The sequence below is a fragment of the Pezoporus flaviventris genome, unplaced genomic scaffold (assembly GCF_033815535.1).
Source record: "Pezoporus flaviventris isolate CSIRO_AGI_PZ_B2104156 unplaced genomic scaffold, CSIRO_AGI_Pfla_v1 ptg000030l, whole genome shotgun sequence".
NCBI classification, from domain to species: Eukaryota; Metazoa; Chordata; class Aves; order Psittaciformes; family Psittacidae; genus Pezoporus; species Pezoporus flaviventris.
In genome coordinates this window covers 1,902,585-1,913,562 of record NW_026892578.1, presented here as the reverse complement: position 1 = coordinate 1,913,562, position 10,978 = coordinate 1,902,585, and the positions used below count along the sequence as shown (strand labels likewise).

General features: G+C 42.2%; 1 long non-coding RNA gene across 1 annotated transcript; it reads left to right on the top strand.

The window, feature by feature from the left end:
* Positions 1-154: 154 nt before the first annotated feature.
* Positions 155-3,983, top strand: LOC133272503 (uncharacterized). The gene is made up of 2 exons (XR_009744453.1): positions 155-332; positions 3,857-3,983. It is a non-coding gene; the product is annotated as an uncharacterized LOC133272503 (long non-coding RNA).
* The last annotated feature ends 6,995 nt before the right edge of the window (positions 3,984-10,978 follow it).

Genomic DNA, 10,978 nt, shown 5'->3' with positions numbered 1-10,978 from the left:
CCTCCCGGCGCGGAGTGGCTTCGGCCTCGGTCGCGCCGCCAGCCCCGCTGCAGGGAAAGCGAGAAAGGTGGAGGCCGCAGCCGGGACGGCTCCCCTCGGCTCCGAGGAGGCGGAGCGCCGCACCCGGCCGCCAGGAGGCGGGCTGGCGGGGGGGAGGGATGAGTGAAGAGCTGGCTGCTCGTCCCTGCGAGAGAGGGGTATCTCAGCCGCCGGGACCCCTGGCGGGGAGGAAGGCGCTTCCTGTGGTCGGCCTCAGCCCCCACCGCAGACCGAGGCCCCGGCCGCCCCGCCGCGTTCACTCCCAGCTTCCACAGAGTGCCTGGTGTTTCTCGGTATTAGGGCCGGTGTTAATATTTCCATTGATGATCTGGATGAGGAGATTGAGTGCACCTTCAGTCAATCTGCTGGCAACACCAAGTTTGCTGGGAGTGTTGATCCGCTGGAGAAAGCTAGATCTGCTGGAAAGCTCTGCAGAGGGATCTGGACACGGTCGATGGGCTGTGGCCAATAGTAAACAGCAAGGGAAAGTACCAGGTCCTGCACTTGGGTCACAACAGCCCCATGCAACGTTAGAGGCTTGGGAAGAATAGCTGGAAAAGGGCCTGGGAATGCTGATTGACACCACAGAGCGTGAGCCAGTGTGTGCCCAGGCAGCCAAGAAGACCAACAGCATCATGGCCTATATCAGCAATAGTGTAGCCAGCAGGGCCAAGGCAATGATCATCCCCCTGTACTCAGCACTGGGAGGTTGCATCTCGAATCCTGTGTCCAGTTCTCGGCTCCTCGCTACAAGAGAGACATTGAGGTGCTGGAGTGGGTCCAGAGAAGGACAGCAAAGAAGCTGGGGAAGGGTCTGGAGCAAAAGTCGTATGAGGAACGGCTGAGGGAACTGGGGGTATTTAGTCTGGAGAAAAGGAAGTTCAGGGGGGACCTTATCGCTCTACAACTATCTGAAAGGAGGTTGTAGTGAGGTAGGGGTCAGTCTCTTCTCCCAGTTAACAAGCAATAGGACAAGAGGTAACGGCCTCAGAGTGTGCCAGGGAGAGCTTAGACTGGGTATTAGGAAACAATTCTTCACCAGAAGGGTGATCAGGCATTAGAACAGGCTGCCCAGGGAAGTGGTGAAAAAACTGTCCCTGGAAGTGTTAATGAAACATGCAGACAAGGCCCTTAGTGACATGGTTTAGTGATGGACTTGGCAGTCCTGGGTTAAAGGTTGGACTTGATGCTCTGAAAGGTCTTTTCCAACCTATGATTCTCAGCAGGGCCCGCAGCCAGCATTCCCCCTGGACTCACGCACATAGATGCGTGTTTGGCGCTTTTTTATTGTTAAAAATATCTTTAATGGGTCCCTAACGCTTGTGTTTAAAAAAAAAAAAAAAAAAAAAAAAAAAAGGCTGAAAATGGGACTTCTGTACACCTGCAGGACTCCAGTACTCACAAATCCCATCAAAACTAGTGCTGGTAATAGGTCTATTTTTAATGGCTATTTAAACAACTCCTTGGCTGCAGGGGTGTGTTACAGTGCTGAGGTGGTGTTTCCTAAACTCTGCAGGAGCAAAGCTCTAGTGGTGGAGCAGGGCCCTCTGGACAGTGCCTGGAGGAGGTGTTTTACCAGAGTAAAGCCACCCCATTTTAAAGCTTGTTTAATACAACAGCGCTGGAGATGTGTCATCCAGTATGAAACCAGGTGATGCAAACACAAAGGATTTCATTTGACTCCAAAAGATGTGCTCCTGTTACCTGGCCCAGCACAAAAACTGTCCTATAGTATCTCCTTTCAGGTCTCGTCACTTGATTTTCCCAGTGGGAGCTGGTAAATTGAGTGGGGGGCACAGAAAAATGCTGTCTTTCAGGCAAAGAATCAGAATAAGCAGCACCCTGCAGACTTGTTGATCAGCTCAAACTAGTCATACAGGCATGCTGCATGAGCAGCCCTTCCATCTAGCCTTCATCTCTCCTTCCATCTCTGCATTTCTTCCCAAGTATGTTCTGTGCTTGGAAAGACCCACACAAACAAAGTAATTTTGAGCTCAGTGATGGGAGCAGCAAGAGTCCCGAAATCCACACAAGGAAGAAAACGTGGATTTTAAGGTTTTGGGGAATGATCCCTGAATCTTCAATGCTACACCGCATTGGCCCTCTCTGCAGTGGACTGTTGCAGTTCATGTTACACAGCACCCTGTTTTTCCTATGAGATCTTGTGTGGAGAACACAAGACAAAATTGCTAATTATGGGGTTGTGTGAATAAGTAAATACCTAAACAATGTACAGTCCCTTGAATCTGATTTGCCACAGAAGACTTGAACCCTAATAAAGTCTGTGAGGAGCAGAGGGACGCTTGCTACAGGATCAGAGCCAACAGTTCAAGACAGGACAAATTCAAAAGAGACAGAATTGGAGTAGCAGTTTCTATTTGTGTGTCTGGGTACCAATTAATGAAAATAATCTGATAAAAGTAGAGTTTAAAATGCTTTCACAGCTAAAAATTATATTTTAAATTTATTAGAGTCCAAGCGAACACTGATACAAGCAAGTTTAAACTAGTGACTCTTCTAGAACAACAGAGAAGAAATACAGGTTAGAACAGGCTACTTTAACTTAAATACCTCACTACTTCCCAGACTCTCATTTTATAGTCTGCATCACTATATGGAGCCTGAGACTCACTGACACACACACATGTAACTTGCATGTTTCCAATCCTGAGTCACAGGCAGTAGAACTCTGTGCTAGATTAAACGTCTCACTGAATGACTTAAGAGGCAACACACCTTCCTCCCCATTAAGAGGAGGATGTGTGAGCCATACTTTTCCAGAGCTGATTTCCAAAGTGTGCTGTGCTGGAGCCTGACCAGGAAAGCCCAAGGATGCTGTCTTTGGTACAGATTCTGTGGTCAGCCTAGGGAGCAGAACAGGCTACTGCAAATGCTTAACAACTGTGTGTTCAGTGCTACACTGACGGCTGCTAGCCAGCAGTGAAGGAGCAGAACCATATATTTCACTGGGAAGCAGTGGCCAAAACCCTGTAATCAGAAACCCAAGTTTCTGATTGCAGCTCTGCCTGACTCTATGTTTGTTTGTACCTTCTTCTGTCTGTGAAGTAGAAACAGCAGTAGTGATAGTTACCTTTTTGGCGAAGCACATTGGAAATCTGTGGCTGTCACCAGTTTGTGTCTTGCACAAGCTAGAAAGTTGCTTCTTTCTTCAGGGTTGAGAGTGAAGACCGCAATTGCAGCCACACACAGATTTATTAATAAGTGGCCTCCAGCTGTGGAACAGATTCCTGTCAGATTATTAGCCTCAGCTAAAGTATTTTAACTTTTCAAGTATGTTGTTACTGACATGTATAATAATAAAGTATAAAAGAAACTAATTTTCCAAACTAAGCACAGTTAATAAGCTTTGGTGTCCATAATTGGGCCTGAAAGTGTCTGACAAAGTTGAAGAATGTGTTGCACAGGCAACTATAGAGTTGGGTTATACAGTTGCTAGCTCAAGCCAACAGGATTCTTGCTACTAATAATTCTAAACTGTAGTGGGGTTTAGGGCTTTAACTAGGAGGCAAGACCAATGTTGAAGTCTGGTTTCCTTTTAATACTAAGCTTTTACACCGCCAGAGCAATATAAAGGACAATTGTGCTGGTAAAACATCATCTTCCTCTCTCTGGGATGTTCTAGAGTGACTGCAGCTTCATCAGAGATACACTGCTGAGACAAAGGCAAGTGATGCACCCATTTTTCTCTGAGGACATGGGCCTAAACTGCAAAATTTAATCTTAATAGCATGTTCAGTGTTTAAGTAATTAAAAAAGTTTTAATGTCCTAATAGACTCTTGTATATCTTTATTTCAGGTTTGATGTTTCTCCCTGAAGAATCTTACTTGCAAAAGATCAATATCTGCAGCTTGGCCAGTCAGGAAGACCAATTGTGTCACTGGCCACCTGAACTACAAGAGCACATTAAAGCATTTTAAGAAATAATTATGTCAGTGGCAGGCTGTCTTGTCTGCCCTCAGCATGAGTTAATTCTAAATAGCATTTAAACATACCAAATGTTTAAATGAGCCCCTGTCTTGGACAAGATAAGTAATCATCCAGTCTGCAGTTTGCATGTCAACACATCCAGCTTAATCGCACTGCAGGCACCCTCATTTTCCTTGACCTTCCAAGCTCATCCTCTTCAGGAGAAGCATAGGCTTGCACATATTGTTAAACTTACACTATGTTTATTTTTTGCTCTTTGCTATTATTCCAGGTTTTAATGCTATGCCAATTATTACGATTAGTCTTTGTAGCCCTCTTAATCATGCTTTGCCTCCATAAGAGCTGACCTTAAGACAAGTCACCTGTTCAGCATCAAGTACTTGGGAAAAAAAATCTTAATCAAACCAGCAGGTTTTTCTAGTGCAGTGCCATTATTACTGAAATCACAAGTCTGCTTCATGGCTGCATTTCTGACGCATGACTGATCACCAAAGGAGATGTCTTGTATTCATGTACCTTGTTTTGCAGAGGGTGTGATCTTCATCAACAGGTTCTGTCTCTTTCTGGAACTTGAGCAAGCTGGTTTAAATGTGGATCTGGTTGACACAAGATAAGACCATATAGAATACCTTGTGGCCTCTAGAGTCATTAAGAGACACTATGGCAATCAAAAAATTCAGGCTGAGGAATGCAGGGGTGTACAACTGCATATAGCTGCAGGATTTGCTAGCATGGTCTAAATATAATACATAAAGTATTACACATTTCCTGGATTATTTTTTATTTGAAATAACTTTAGCAAGGAGTGAGCTATAAAGTGCATGTCTGAAATAGCTGGTACATAGGAAAGACTGAGGTATGTGGAGGGACTGGGGGGGCTTAGAGCTAATATCTTTAGGTAAATCAGACTGGCTGTAGTAGGGGCAAGATCAGACCCATAAGCAGCAAATGAGACTTGTTTTCATTTGAATATTAATTTAACTTTTTATTTCAGGGTAGAAACAAGTTTTATCATACCATAAGTGCCTTGGAAATTGTTGAATGTGTATCATTACACCATTTGATTGCTTTCTGTGTAGGAGACAAGAAGTTTAGGCTGAGGTAAGTAAGCATGCCATTAGCTGAACCGTCTGGTCTACCTTATATTCTCAGACGTAATCTGTGGTAGTTTGAAAGGGGTTCAAAGCTTTGTGGGGTTCATTAACAGCGATGAGCTCAATGTGTTGCCAGGGCTGGGCTAGAGTATCTAAGAACTACATTTAATTATCAAATCAATGACAATTAAAATTGAACCTAATAATTCAAATTTAATTATATAGGTCATAAAATGAGTGCAGCCAACAAGCAAATTATCATGTCAATATAGCAAGATAAGTCAATTCTTTAAACAAAAATCAGAAATAACTGTTGAGTTTTAAGTCCCAGTTATGGGTGTTTTCCAAAGTAGAGAAATTGAGATGATTGACTGACTCAATTAGTATTCAAAACAAGTTCTTTTTCAAAGTAACCTGTAACCCTCTTTTAACCCTCTCTCCATAGCCTGCATGAGACAGCTAGATTTTCTTTCATTTCTGTGGCTAGCAAAGTCAAACGGGCAAGCAAGCAGCTGAGACTAAAATTCACCTGCTGCATCCACCAAGGGGCAAATTGGTTCCAGGCTATTTCCAGGTGACAAAATTGCTGTGACACTGCAGGTACAGTGCTCACTGTTGTATCTGTGACTTAGGCTCCAGCAAGGGTAAGCTGTACATGCCCTGCTGTGCTATGCCAGGAGTTGCAAGATCAGCAGTGCTCAGACACAGACCACCAAAGCGGCTCCGGGCACAGATAAAGAAGTGAGGCTGGTTTTTAAGTTTTTTTTTGTTGTAGATCACACTCTCAAAGAAACATATGGACAGCATGCTAAGCAGAAGACACAGTTCCTGACTGATCAGATACCAGTAGTGTTGCTGTAGCAAGGTTTGGGAGAGCTTTATTATCACCTTGTTAGAAAACTGAGCAGTTCTGGGACAAGCAGAAACACCTGAAAGAAGATTGAGGGGTAACTTGGGTCATGGGAGTGTGAGAAAAGAAAAAGAGAGATGGAGGGAGGCACAGAACACAGGTCCCATTTGCTGATGAATGCATGGAGGATCAGTGTTATTTGTATTATGTGCAAGAGCTTTTGCGGGGACACGGAGTGCTTCGAATAATTTATAACTTGCTGGTTGGGGCTGGCTCTTGGGACATGGCAGATGTGGTATCAGGAGGAATTTGAACATTAGTTTCCCATATCCCAGTAGCCCAATAATTAGCTAGGAACAGCACCACTCTTGTGAAGACAGGAAAAAAATGTTCATGTCAAAAGTTCTAGGGGATGTAAGTTTAGAAGGGTTATCCTAAAACAACAGGTATCAATCTGCAGGCAAGTCTGTGAGAGCTGGGACTTAGCTCTTGGCATGTCCTCCCAGCCAAGACAGTGCAAAGACAGCCTGTGTTCTGACCTTGGGGAGTCACTCCCCAGGGCCAGTGTCCTCCTGCATGGTGCAGCCCCTGTGCTTTGTTGCATGGTTCTCCAGGTGCACAGTCCTTAACCAAGAGTAATTTGGGAGCTATTTATGTCTGACTGTTTCTGATGAAAATCAAGATTGTCTGAAAGGTTCCATTTTAAAAATGAGTGTATTTTAATCAATTATGGCAACAACCACCAAATATGAGGGGTTGGGTAAATATAGAAAGTTTTATGATACAGCTTTCAGCCTCACTACAAGGAAAAGCCTGAAGAGTGTAAGAAAGATGCTTTCAACATTTAATATAAGGCTTTGTGTCGGAGAGAGCGACCGGAATCAAGAGAACGACTCAATATGAGTTATGCTTCTTGTTCATTTTATACAAATCCTTAACCCCTTATATACTATTTCTTACATGCACTTACAGTGATTTGGCATATTATGATTGGATACATGTCCTGAAGACCCTTAGTGACTAACATATAATTGGTTAAACACAGGTGTGAGGACTCGACCTCGAAAGCTTGCCAACAGTCCACAGTTCTCATTAACTCGGTGAATTCCAGCCTCTTATCTTGCTTGCTTAAGCTTCTTCGGGCCTCTCATGGTCTTTCTGTATCTTTCAGGATTATTCAGAGTTTATGTACCAATTATGCGTTCTCCTGTGAGAACACTGTCTCCACAGCTTTGATATCTCCTCAAGTATAAATGATGGTGTCCTGGGTTCAGCAGTAGCAGTCATTTTTCTCCTTCTTGGTAGCTGGTGCAGTGCTGTGTTTTGACTTTCAGCTCGGGAACCGAGTTGGTCATCAACCAACTTTTCTATTTATTCAGCTCATCCTAAGAGCAGTTGATGTTTTGGAACTGCGTGACCATCGACCGTTCATCAAACCAGACATGATAGATCAGACCATGAGAAGCGCCATGGCTTATGCTCAGGAATTTCTTCATGCAAAAAGGGAGAATGATTTTACATCTTCTTGCTATCTATTTAACTTAAATGAAAGCAGGTTAATGAGAAGAAGTCTGTTCACAATCTCACAGTTTTGAAGCACATTTAAATGAAGACATCACTGTTGCTATTGCAGTCAGTATTTGATAAATAGCAATATTGATGGTGTTTTATACTTCAAAAAAAAAGAAAAAAGTCATTTTTTAATGTGTTTGTTCATAGAAGTATCAGGATGTGTTTTTTTCAGCTGATGTTGCTCTAAATTGTAAAATCTACAACTGATCTCAAAATGATGAAATTAATTCAGTGATGACCAAGCCAAAGAAAGATGTGGTTTTCAAATGTGAACCAACTATTATCACAAAAAGTGTACCTTTTAGTGGTCCAGGATACCATCTTGGATCACATATCCTACTGACAAGATTCTGTTCTCAGTCCCTTTGTAAATATTGTGGATATCCCAGACCAGCTGTATTAAGCATTCTTCCTCTTGCAGTCTAACATCATAAATTCTTATTGAATACAATCTTTTTTGACTATTTGGAGTCAAACCTTTCCATTTCTTATGCTGTCAGCTCTTGTTCCAGGAAACTACTAGGTCCTCTATTCATCATCGAGCCCTGCTCATAAGAATCTTAGAGAATCACAACTAATTCTTTTTTTAGCATGGACACCCCAGCCCTGCATTTGGAAGCATCACACAGTTTAAGCATGTTTCCCCAGCAACACTGTCTTTATTTTAAGTTGCATCCCCAGAAAAGAAGGAGGCTGCCATCCATCCACCCACTTTCAATTCCCTCTAGACATTCTGTCCTTTTATTTTTGGCATCATTTAACTAGTAGGCTTTCCCCAGTTTGAAAAAAGCACCAGAGAAGCTAACATGTGCTTTGTTGAGGCATCTTTATGTCCTAATTTACACACAACTTCCTTGAACACTCATTTCATTGAGGAAATCCTGTCACTGAGCAGCAGTGACTCGTCAATTCAGCTAATGCAAAGAGGGCAGATTATTTCATTCTCCAGGGACGATAACAACAGCAACACACTGGGACTCATTCTGTTGGATAACTCATGGTGCTAGATTGTGCCTAGCACTATTGTTAAATGCACTCCTATGACAGAAGTTATTGGGTCATATCAATTTCTGCTGTTCTGTCAGTGTTGTTGGTGTAGAATAAGGAAAATTAATTTTGCTGCAAACAGAAGGTGGGGAGCTCTGCTTAATAGCTTCTGTCTGTGTTTTATTGTCATACTGTAGTCAGTATGAGGTTAACCTTAAGCTACCACACACAAGTTTCACCTTATCCAACTCCATCTTCCCCCAGGAAAAAATCCCTTTTCTTCACTAGCATTTTACAACTGGGTAAGAGAAGCACATTATTGATTCCATGGTGAAAATAAAGCTGCTTTAAAAAAATGCTTGTTAATGGTATTTTGATACTGAAGTTACTTCAGCACTGCCTTTCAGGGCTGCAGGGAAGATCATGGACTGTAGCAGCATCATTGTTATGTAACAAAATCTCAGCAAATGACTAGAACCTGTCAAGCTAACTGTAAAGTTGATGTGTCGTTTCTTTTTAACATAAAACCAGCAGAAATTGTATACGCAGATATGTTTCTCAGGTAGAACAGAGGACATTAAAAAAATAAATTTGATATCTTGCATTTTGGAAATATATCCTATATACTCTTTATAATTTGTTTTTGAAATTTAGCTATGCACCATGAATCTTTAATATAGTCTTTATTGTATTTTTTAATGTTGTACTCACATATCTTACTGCATTTCACCATAGATGAATTGGTTTTTAATTTTACATCCCTCCTCACTCTTCCATGAAACACTATCTTCTTTATGCACTGTATTGCTGGCCAGCAATACGATACCTTTGTCAACAGAAAGAAAAAAGAAAATTTTAATTGCATGCAGTTAATTCCCCTGTCTCAGGATTATTCATCCAACTAAATAAGCACAACATAATCTCCAGTTTCATGTGACTTCATGAGAGTCAGATAACTCCAGCCATCTCAAATCTCTGAGGTTAGCAGTGACAAACCAAACAGGATTCACCAGTTATTGCGCTGTATTATTTTATGTTAACAGTTGATGAGATGCAGTCTCCCTCTGTCATCTCTGCTGAAACCTCTCCCCAGCAACATGTACTTAGAAGGTGGTTGCCTGTTTTCTCTCTGACTTTGGGCTTTTCCTCCTTCTTTAGCAATTAAGTTTTTCCAGGTAAAAACCCTAAATACTCTGCTTGTTTCTAAGAGTGGTATCTTACAGCAGATTCTACTGTGGAGAAAAGTCTGTCTTCTCCACTTACATGCAGAAGAGTGCTGAAGAGGCTCCAGCCTCTGTTTCTGGTAGTAGGGCTGAGATAAGCAGGTACTGCATTTGACAGAGTATGAAGGATACCTCGCTCCTCTGCTGAGTATCCTTAGTTTTCTCTTTGGAGAGTCACTCCAAGAGACCTAGCTCTCCTCTCTGTTCTTTGTCATTATTTCCCTTGAGTCATGCTTATTCTCTCTCAAATTTCTCCCCTTCTTTTTTGGCTTTAGAGTAATTCTTTGTTTTGGAGCCTTCAGAACAAGCAAAAAGTGCAGCAGTTGCCATTTAAGACAGACAAATGTATCCTCAAAAAGTGTTACTGTAAAACAGAAAAGAAAGCTCACCTAGAAGGTGAGCATCTCATGTACAATGTTGCTAACATTGAGGGACATCCAGATGCATAAATATCATAGGGAAAAACTGCTCTAGCTTAAACCAAATCAAGTTTGAAGAGATTTCTTGATTTATTAATAGCACGTGATTAATCAGAAATTGGTGAATAATGGTATATTGATAATGATAATGATAGTGATAGTGATAATGATAACGGTAATAATATGTTCAAGATCAATATCAATAGATAAACCACAAGACTAGACACTCAAAACCTCTTACTGAACTCCTATAAGTTTTTGAACATCTTTATATAACTAATTCCCCGAAGTTCAAATCCTGTACATGCAGTGACAATGTGTTTGCTCTGGCTATGGGTGACCTCCCACTTTTGCACTGCACCCACTGAGTCACCCTTGCTGGGCTCCTGCTATGTCCCCCAGGCCACATGGATGCTGCACCCTTGTTCTGGGCAGGGGCTGTGGTATGGTGGAGCCACCCAAGCACTGCAAACCCTACTCTCTTCCCATCACCAGGGCGCTACCCTCTGTAAGTGCGTCTTTTGTGCTTCTTTTCAAGGTCATTCCTTCTTTATTTCAGAAGATTCTAATTCCCTGGTTACTGTTAAACCCCACTGATGGTCATCTTCCTCCTCACCAACACCAGTTTGGGCATGTCCACTCAGTTTCTGGTGCTCCATCATGCATGCTGTTCACACTGAAATTCCTGTCTTACCAAGCCATTTTACCAAGGGTGGTCCACAAGAGCAATCACACACATAATGTTTTGATGGCAGGAAATACAAGAAGAGGAAGTAAATGTAGATGGGGGACTAGGAGCTTCAAAATGACTGTATTCCTGCTGCCACACTCTCATTCTCCCTCAT